Source organism: Quercus suber, unplaced genomic scaffold (genome assembly GCF_002906115.3).
Source record: "Quercus suber isolate HL8 unplaced genomic scaffold, Cork oak 2.0 scaffold_183, whole genome shotgun sequence".
Classification (NCBI taxonomy): domain Eukaryota; kingdom Viridiplantae; phylum Streptophyta; class Magnoliopsida; order Fagales; family Fagaceae; genus Quercus; species Quercus suber.
In genome coordinates, this window is record NW_027069641.1 from 313,643 (window position 1) to 323,229 (window position 9,587).

Here is a 9,587-nt window from a genome sequence, read left to right on the forward strand (position 1 = left end):
CGTAGTCATTAATGACCACCTCATTGGTCTACCAATGAATGAGCAACCAAACACAGTAAAAAGCTATTTGATTCTTTTATGTTATTTCCAAGTTCTAGAACAAAATTATTTACATTTCATTATTTACTCATTTCAATAATTTTTTTTCTTGTTTCAATCTTTTATAAACGAAGTATAAGGTATAGTATACTTTAATTTTCCATTTGATGTATGTGCAACTATTCTTGGTATTTTAAATTGTACAAGCATTTCGAGTCTAGTTATGTCAAACCGTAATAAAAATTCTAGTTTTGCAAGTTGAGGTGCATGTGGATTACTTGCATATGTTGGCTAAGTTGTGTATGCCTTCTCTTTAGGGGCGGCACCACATAGAGTCTAGGGTGGTCACAGGACCACCCTAGCTTGGAAAAAAAATTATGTAGAAATTTTAAAAATTTATAATTTTTTTATCCTTAAAAAAACTTTGTGATTGCCCTAAATATTTTTTAGGCCCAATGTAATTAAATTTTTGACAAACTTTGGCAATAAACTTGATTGTAGACTAAGGCTAAAACTCCATCACATTTTCTTCTTATATCCTCCTTACTTGCAAAATTTCAAGAAGATCAAAGATCAATAGTCATCAATTAAATGTTTAAATTTTGAGTTTTTGTAGTATAAAATTATACATATAAAATAAGTTTATGAATTGAATAGTAAATAACATCCGATTGGTATGAAATTTGACATGTGTTTTAAGAATATAGAGAACATGCAATTCAACTATTAAATTTTCAAAATATGTAGTAATGGTAATTTGTTTAGTGAGAGTTGTAGTTTTAGGCTACAACTAAATTTATAACAAATCTTTGTCCTCAAACTAAGTGTGTGGTGGAAGAGTGTGGTGGAAGAGTGTGGTGGGTAGTTGGGGGGTTTTGACCGAAGCTTTGGGGATGCTAATCCCTATGTTAATTTAATGACAAAATGGAAACCAACTCGGACCGAGCTAGATGGGTTAACTCAGTTGGTGGTCACTTTAGGTGGATGATCCAATGATGGTGGAGGAGGGCAGTTTCAATGACAATTTGATGGTGTTTGGGATGCCGCTTATAATTACACTAGTGCAAAATTATCAGATATTCGGGAGAGAATAATATTAGGAAAAAGTTAACGGATGCTGAATATTTATAAAAACTTTTTATGAGGGAGGAAAAAAAAAGTAACTAATTTTTTTTAATAATTTTTTATATTTTTATTAGTGAGTATAATAATTTTCTGTGTACGTTTGGGCAAAATTTGCTGAACAGTACATTTTTTGGAAAAAAATCAGTGGCTAGCACGCGTTTGAAGTTATTTAGTAAGTTAGACTATTTTTTGAAAATCGAGTTTGTGAAACTCGAGTTCCAACCCAAAATCGAGTTTGAGAAACTCGATTTACGCTTGACCTTGATTTAAAAAAAAAAAAAAGGTGGAACTCGAGTTTAGTAAACTCGAGTTCCATGCTTTTAAAAAAAAATAACCCAAATGGAACTTGAGTGTAGGAAACACGAGTTTGGGTTGGAACTCGATTTTCAAAAAACAGTCTAACTTACTAAATAACTTCAAACGCGTGCTATCTATCTATTATTTTTTTGAAAAAATACTGTTGAGCAAATTTTGCCGTACGTTTGTGTTGCTTTTGTTGTTGTGGTGTCTTGCCTTTTTTGGCACTCGGTAGATGGGGGTATAGTGGGCTGTGGGCGGGACAGTGGGGCACAGCTTTGCTGTGTTCTTCCTTTTTTTTTTCTTCTTTTTTTTAAGAACTAGCTTTGTTGTGTTTGGCAGCAAACAATGTTCCAACTGTTGAGGGAAGCAATAAAAAGGGCCAGTGCTAATTTTTAAATGGGTCCGGTTAATATGTGCCTTTAGGGTACACATTAAGCTTTCTATTTTTAGAAACATTTTCTTGGGAATTGAAAAAGCTGTCATTACTTTTTCAATTCTTGAGAATTTTTTTTTTTCAAAAATGGAAATTAGGGCACACATTAGTGAAATCCATTTTAAATAATGGCCTAATAAGGAATGTTAATTTTATGGGGAAATTTTTATGTGATAGTACTGAGTACTACTGACAGAGAAATGAGAACCAAAGTGGAACAGAATCATTAGGGTTAGCTGTATTTCCATGCGCTGTTTAAGCAACAAAAACAGGTGTGGAAATATATAATTGTTAAATAATTTATTGTTGTCATGAATTTAAAATATGTCCTCTGAGGAAGGAAAATGGTATGCATTTATATCCGGTTAACCTGTAGAAATTCATTTACTTGCATTTATGGTATTTGCCTTCACAAACTAATTACTAAATTATTAATGAAGGGTATTAAAGGCTAGATCAACTAGGGGTTTCACTTTGGACTTTGGAGCATCATTGCTCATAAAAGACAAAAGTAATTATATTGATTATTGATCACGCACATTACATGTTAGGTCCTCCCTCCAACTTTTTTTGGCAATTTATGAACATGTTTGATTGTAGCATTTTATGCTACCAGAATAGTTTGTGTTATCACTAATTCATTTTTAATGTGCCTTAATTGTTATTACTCTTACTATTATCCAAGAAAAAAAAGGTTGCTTTCATTGTTTTGGGCCTTTTGGCAAGCGGCAAGCTCAAAGTGGGTGTCTCTCAGATAATGTTTGTAACAGTGAGAGTCTGGGAGTCTTTCCAATAGTGAATACTGAAACTTGCTTGAACCTGCATTAACTTCTGTAGGTGGCGAAAGATTTTCGTAACAATTTTTCTTGCATAGAAGTCGTTATCACACTGACTTTTGTTACATTGACACCAAGTTATCCCCAACAAAACATTAATTAACAACTGATTTTTTAAATTTTATTTCCTTTCATATATCTATTTCTTTGATAAGTTATTGTTAACAAATTATTGATCCTAAGTTAGTTGTAATGCTTGGAAATGCAGGTTCTCAAGAAGTGCAGCCTGCTGTAGAAAACGTGGACTTATGTTCTAACCATGAAGACCGCGAGGCACGTCCCGACCAGATCAAGTTGACAAAAGGTTTCCCAGCCAAGGAGCCAGTGAAAGGGCACATGGCGAGTTCTTTTTTTCACAATTTAAATCACGTTCTTTCCATAGAGAACATGCAATTGAAAGAGTTTGGTTGATGATATCCTGTAGTATATATGCTTTAAAAGTAGAGCAGCAGGCATTTACTGATAGACAGATGATTGCAACTGGCAGGTGAATGTTGTGAAAGGACTAAAGTTATATGAGGACGTCTTCACTGATTCAGAGCTCTGTAAGTTGAATGACTTTGTTAATGAACTCCGCGCAGCTGGGCAGAATGGAGAACTCCCAGGTGATTCAAAGCCTCATCCTTGGGACTATTGTAATTGGCTTTTGATTGACTTTATGTGACTTCTCTAATTGAATCATTTGTAGTTAAGATCAAGATTTGAGATCATAAAATTATATTGCAAAGAACCAACCCAAAATTAGCTGGGATTTCATGCTTAAATGTTTTGAACTAAGGCCATATAAGCTTAACTAGAGGCAAAGAAAGACTCTGAAGCTTGATATAAATCTGTGCAGTCTTTTTTAACAATGCCTTCTTTAGCACGATGGTTAAAGAAGCTTATCTAGCAAATGGATGATAATTGCTACAATTTATGGTACACAAAATCTGACTGAATCTTCCTCATGTGCAAGTGAGACCTCTATTTTGTTCAACAAACAGGTGAAGGGCAACAGGAGAGAGCTGATTCAGTTTGGGGTTCCAATTTTTGGGCAAATAAAAGAGGAAGCGGCAAGCAACAATCAAACAAGTAAGACTTCTATGATCTAATTGATTTGTTTTGCTTTGTCAAACTTGTGATGTGGTCCTAAAAATGAGAATCGCATAGTTCACTGTAACTTATAAAAGACCTGATAATTTATTTATTTTTGTGTTTACAGGCCATATAGAGCCAATTCCAGCTCTTCTCCAAGGTGTCATCGATCACTTTCTGCAGTGGCAACTAATTCCAGAGTACAAAAGACCAATGGTTGCATCATTAACTTCTTTGAGGAGGTATTCCTATATCTAGCAGCCCTGTCATGTTCACTCCTGTGTTATAGTTTATAGAACATAGCTGCAAAGAGGGCGCTTCATGACATTTGGTCTGTGTTGCAAGCCTTGATTTTTACTTTCAGTACCTTCTAAATAGAGCAACATCTGAAATCACAAATATCTATTTGTATAGGGGGAATATTCACAGCCATTCCTGAAACCACCCCATTTGGACCAACCCATCTCCACTCTTCTCCTTTCTGAATCAACAATGGCTTTTGGGCGTACTCTTGTGAGTGATAATGATGGAAACTACAAAGGGCCACTCATGTTCTCTTTGAAGGAAGGGTATGTACTCAAAATTCTTTGATTTGTTTTACACATTTGGAATTAATGGTTCAAATTCAGAGAGATTGAGCTCATGGCATTTGGCATTTCTCATAGCAGAATGATAAATGAAAATTGTCTATGGCCTTCTTTCTTCCTGAAAATCTTTATGTCGTAAGTTCAGTCAAGTTTGTATCTTCAATATCCTAAGATAAAGTACATCCAAATGACCTAGACATTGGCACCTTCGTTGCCAATTTGCTTAATCCAACACCACTGAAGTTTAGTCAGCCAAGTTAGCAATATCATATTCACACCCTCTTAGTATTTATTTATATCACCAACAATGTTTATCTCTTGTGCAACTAATTCTCACTGACCAATTCTACGATAAAATTTGCAGCTCTCTTCTGGTCATGAGGGGAAACAGTGCTGACATGGCTAGACATGTCATGTGCCCTTCTCCTAACAAAAGGACCAGCATCACACTCTTCAGAGTCCAATCAATGCCAGTCCCCAACCAGTCCTTCCAAGACTGGTGCCAAGACTCCCTGGCAGCCAGGCGTTCCAAGCCCATATGCAGTCCCAAATGGAGCTCTCAATGGCTATGAGACAACGGACATGATGTCCAGATGGGGAGTTGTTCGTGCTCCAGTGGTCACGTTAGCACCAGTGCGCCCTATGGTGTTGAGCCCCCGAAGGCTTCCTCAAAGTAGCACCGGAGTTTTCTTACAAAATTTGAAATCTCAAATTGTTAGGAGAAATTTGTGTCAATAATGATGTGACATACCATATACTTATAACATGTTTTATTTAAACAACTTAGTCTTTTTAATTGGATTGGATTTCTATTAGCTAACAACTTTGATACCTTCTTAATGAGAAGGAAGAATCAAAGCATGCAATCCACCTTTTTTTTTTTTTTTTAATTTTAAATAATGGCCTAATAAGGAATGTTAATTTTATGGGGAAATTTTTATGTGATAGTACTGAGTACTACTGACAGAGAAATGAGAACCAAAGTGGAACAGAATCATTAGGGTTAGCTGTATTTCCATGCGCTGTTTAAGCAACAAAAACAGGTGTGGAAATATATAATTGTTAAATAATTTATTGTTGTCATGAATTTAAAATATGTCCTCTGAGGAAGGAAAATGGTATGCATTTATATCCGGTTAACCTGTAGAAATTCATTTACTTGCATTTATGGTATTTGCCTTCACAAACTAATTACTAAATTATTAATGAAGGGTATTAAAGGCTAGATCAACTAGGGGTTTCACTTTGGACTTTGGAGCATCATTGCTCATAAAAGACAAAAGTAATTATATTGATTATTGATCACGCACATTACATGTTAGGTCCTCCCTCCAACTTTTTTTGGCAATTTATGAACATGTTTGATTGTAGCATTTTATGCTACCAGAATAGTTTGTGTTATCACTAATTCATTTTTAATGTGCCTTAATTGTTATTACTCTTACTATTATCCAAGAAAAAAAAGGTTGCTTTCATTGTTTTGGGCCTTTTGGCAAGCGGCAAGCTCAAAGTGGGTGTCTCTCAGATAATGTTTGTAACAGTGAGAGTCTGGGAGTCTTTCCAATAGTGAATACTGAAACTTGCTTGAACCTGCATTAACTTCTGTAGGTGGCGAAAGATTTTCGTAACAATTTTTCTTGCATAGAAGTCGTTATCACACTGACTTTTGTTACATTGACACCAAGTTATCCCCAACAAAACATTAATTAACAACTGATTTTTTAAATTTTATTTCCTTTCATATATCTATTTCTTTGATAAGTTATTGTTAACAAATTATTGATCCTAAGTTAGTTGTAATGCTTGGAAATGCAGGTTCTCAAGAAGTGCAGCCTGCTGTAGAAAACGTGGACTTATGTTCTAACCATGAAGACCGCGAGGCACGTCCCGACCAGATCAAGTTGACAAAAGGTTTCCCAGCCAAGGAGCCAGTGAAAGGGCACATGGCGAGTTCTTTTTTTCACAATTTAAATCACGTTCTTTCCATAGAGAACATGCAATTGAAAGAGTTTGGTTGATGATATCCTGTAGTATATATGCTTTAAAAGTAGAGCAGCAGGCATTTACTGATAGACAGATGATTGCAACTGGCAGGTGAATGTTGTGAAAGGACTAAAGTTATATGAGGACGTCTTCACTGATTCAGAGCTCTGTAAGTTGAATGACTTTGTTAATGAACTCCGCGCAGCTGGGCAGAATGGAGAACTCCCAGGTGATTCAAAGCCTCATCCTTGGGACTATTGTAATTGGCTTTTGATTGACTTTATGTGACTTCTCTAATTGAATCATTTGTAGTTAAGATCAAGATTTGAGATCATAAAATTATATTGCAAAGAACCAACCCAAAATTAGCTGGGATTTCATGCTTAAATGTTTTGAACTAAGGCCATATAAGCTTAACTAGAGGCAAAGAAAGACTCTGAAGCTTGATATAAATCTGTGCAGTCTTTTTTAACAATGCCTTCTTTAGCACGATGGTTAAAGAAGCTTATCTAGCAAATGGATGATAATTGCTACAATTTATGGTACACAAAATCTGACTGAATCTTCCTCATGTGCAAGTGAGACCTCTATTTTGTTCAACAAACAGGTGAAGGGCAACAGGAGAGAGCTGATTCAGTTTGGGGTTCCAATTTTTGGGCAAATAAAAGAGGAAGCGGCAAGCAACAATCAAACAAGTAAGACTTCTATGATCTAATTGATTTGTTTTGCTTTGTCAAACTTGTGATGTGGTCCTAAAAATGAGAATCGCATAGTTCACTGTAACTTATAAAAGACCTGATAATTTATTTATTTTTGTGTTTACAGGCCATATAGAGCCAATTCCAGCTCTTCTCCAAGGTGTCATCGATCACTTTCTGCAGTGGCAACTAATTCCAGAGTACAAAAGACCAATGGTTGCATCATTAACTTCTTTGAGGAGGTATTCCTATATCTAGCAGCCCTGTCATGTTCACTCCTGTGTTATAGTTTATAGAACATAGCTGCAAAGAGGGCGCTTCATGACATTTGGTCTGTGTTGCAAGCCTTGATTTTTACTTTCAGTACCTTCTAAATAGAGCAACAGCTGAAATCACAAATATCTATTTGTATAGGGGGAATATTCACAGCCATTCCTGAAACCACCCCATTTGGACCAACCCATCTCCACTCTTCTCCTTTCTGAATCAACAATGGCTTTTGGGCGTACTCTTGTGAGTGATAATGATGGAAACTACAAAGGGCCACTCATGTTCTCTTTGAAGGAAGGGTATGTACTCAAAATTCTTTGATTTGTTTTACACATTTGGAATTAATGGTTCAAATTCAGAGAGATTGAGCTCATGGCATTTGGCATTTCTCATAGCAGAATGATAAATGAAAATTGTCTATGGCCTTCTTTCTTCCTGAAAATCTTTATGTCGTAAGTTCAGTCAAGTTTGTATCTTCAATATCCTAAGATAAAGTACATCCAAATGACCTAGACATTGGCACCTTCGTTGCCAATTTGCTTAATCCAACACCACTGAAGTTTAGTCAGCCAAGTTAGCAATATCATATTCACACCCTCTTAGTATTTATTTATATCACCAACAATGTTTATCTCTTGTGCAACTAATTCTCACTGACCAATTCTACGATAAAATTTGCAGCTCTCTTCTGGTCATGAGGGGAAACAGTGCTGACATGGCTAGACATGTCATGTGCCCTTCTCCTAACAAAAGGACCAGCATCACACTCTTCAGAGTCCAATCAATGCCAGTCCCCAACCAGTCCTTCCAAGACTGGTGCCAAGACTCCCTGGCAGCCAGGCGTTCCAAGCCCATATGCAGTCCCAAATGGAGCTCTCAATGGCTATGAGACAACGGACATGATGTCCAGATGGGGAGTTGTTCGTGCTCCAGTGGTCACGTTAGCACCAGTGCGCCCTATGGTGTTGAGCCCCCGAAGGCTTCCTCAAAGTAGCACCGGAGTTTTCTTACAAAATTTGAAATCTCAAATTGTTAGGAGAAATTTGTGTCAATAATGATGTGACATACCATATACTTATAACATGTTTTATTTAAACAACTTAGTCTTTTTAATTGGATTGGATTTCTATTAGCTAACAACTTTGATACCTTCTTAATGAGAAGGAAGAATCAAAGCATGCAATCCACCTTTTTTTTTTTTTTTTAACCAATTGATGGTGCCTTTTTAACGGGAAAAAAGAAACAATTATTCACTCACAATTTGAGAACTTTTTTTTTGGTCTTAAAGTGCCTTAGGCCGAGGCTTGAGTGGTCTTGGTCTTGGGCTGTCCAAATTTGCCCACTTGAACATTGGTTGAGGCCTGAGGGTATTGAACAAGCTTAATTTTACACTGGCTATCCATTGAATCATTAGTGGGTTTATATACACCTTCCTTAGTGTGTGTGGAAGGAGGACCTACCCAACATGGGCTTTGCATGCACTTGTGTGTTGAGCCATGCTAGGTTAGATTAAGTTGGGCATGGACCGGGCTTCGTCTGTATGTATACTATTAGATTTTTTGTGTATGATTATTGGCATCTCTTTATCAAATGTTCTAAACAGATGTTTATTTATATTCATAATCCATCATGCATTCAGTTACTTACTTTATTAATCTTACATCACTTGTCTATATATTATGTTTGTCAAAGAGATAAAATCACGATTTTTGGTTCGTCAAGCACATAGATTGTAGTGCTTACAAAATCCGTCCAACAGATTTGTTAGTTAGACAATATTTAACTAGTTTCTAATATCATAATTTTTCTATTAAAAAAAATATATATTTCTTATAATACTTTTTTTTTTGTGGGGGGGGGGAGGAATATTAAAAAGACCCTCACGAGCAGCTCAAAGCACTTTCACGAGCAGCAAAGAGCATGCCCTTTGCATATGGTATGAAGGACGACCTTGACATTTGGTGGACAAGAGGAGAGGCACATCGGTGACATGTTTGTTAATTTTTTATGAACATCATAGCGGGTGAGGTGTTTTCCCGATGGCTTGAGAAAGCCCGGGTAGTGAGGGGGAGATGGGGAGTAGTAGATGGGACGGGACGGAATGGAGCGGGTGGGAGTATTGTTACTTAAAAGTGGCTTTAAGTACTGGGCCTATTGTCACTTAAAAGTGATAAATTATTACATTAATAATAATTATTTAAAATAACTTATAATTTTTAGTTGCAATGGAGGCCTTAATACT

The 9,587-nt window shown here is 36.2% G+C and overlaps 2 pseudogenes; both read left to right on the forward strand.

The window, feature by feature from the left end:
- Positions 1 to 2,925: 2,925 nt before the first annotated feature.
- LOC112015245 (RNA demethylase ALKBH10B-like) lies at positions 2,926 to 5,132 on the forward strand (annotated as a pseudogene).
- Positions 5,133 to 6,897: 1,765 nt separating this feature from the next.
- LOC136069669 (RNA demethylase ALKBH10B-like) lies at positions 6,898 to 8,400 on the forward strand (annotated as a pseudogene).
- Positions 8,401 to 9,587: the final 1,187 nt, after the last annotated feature.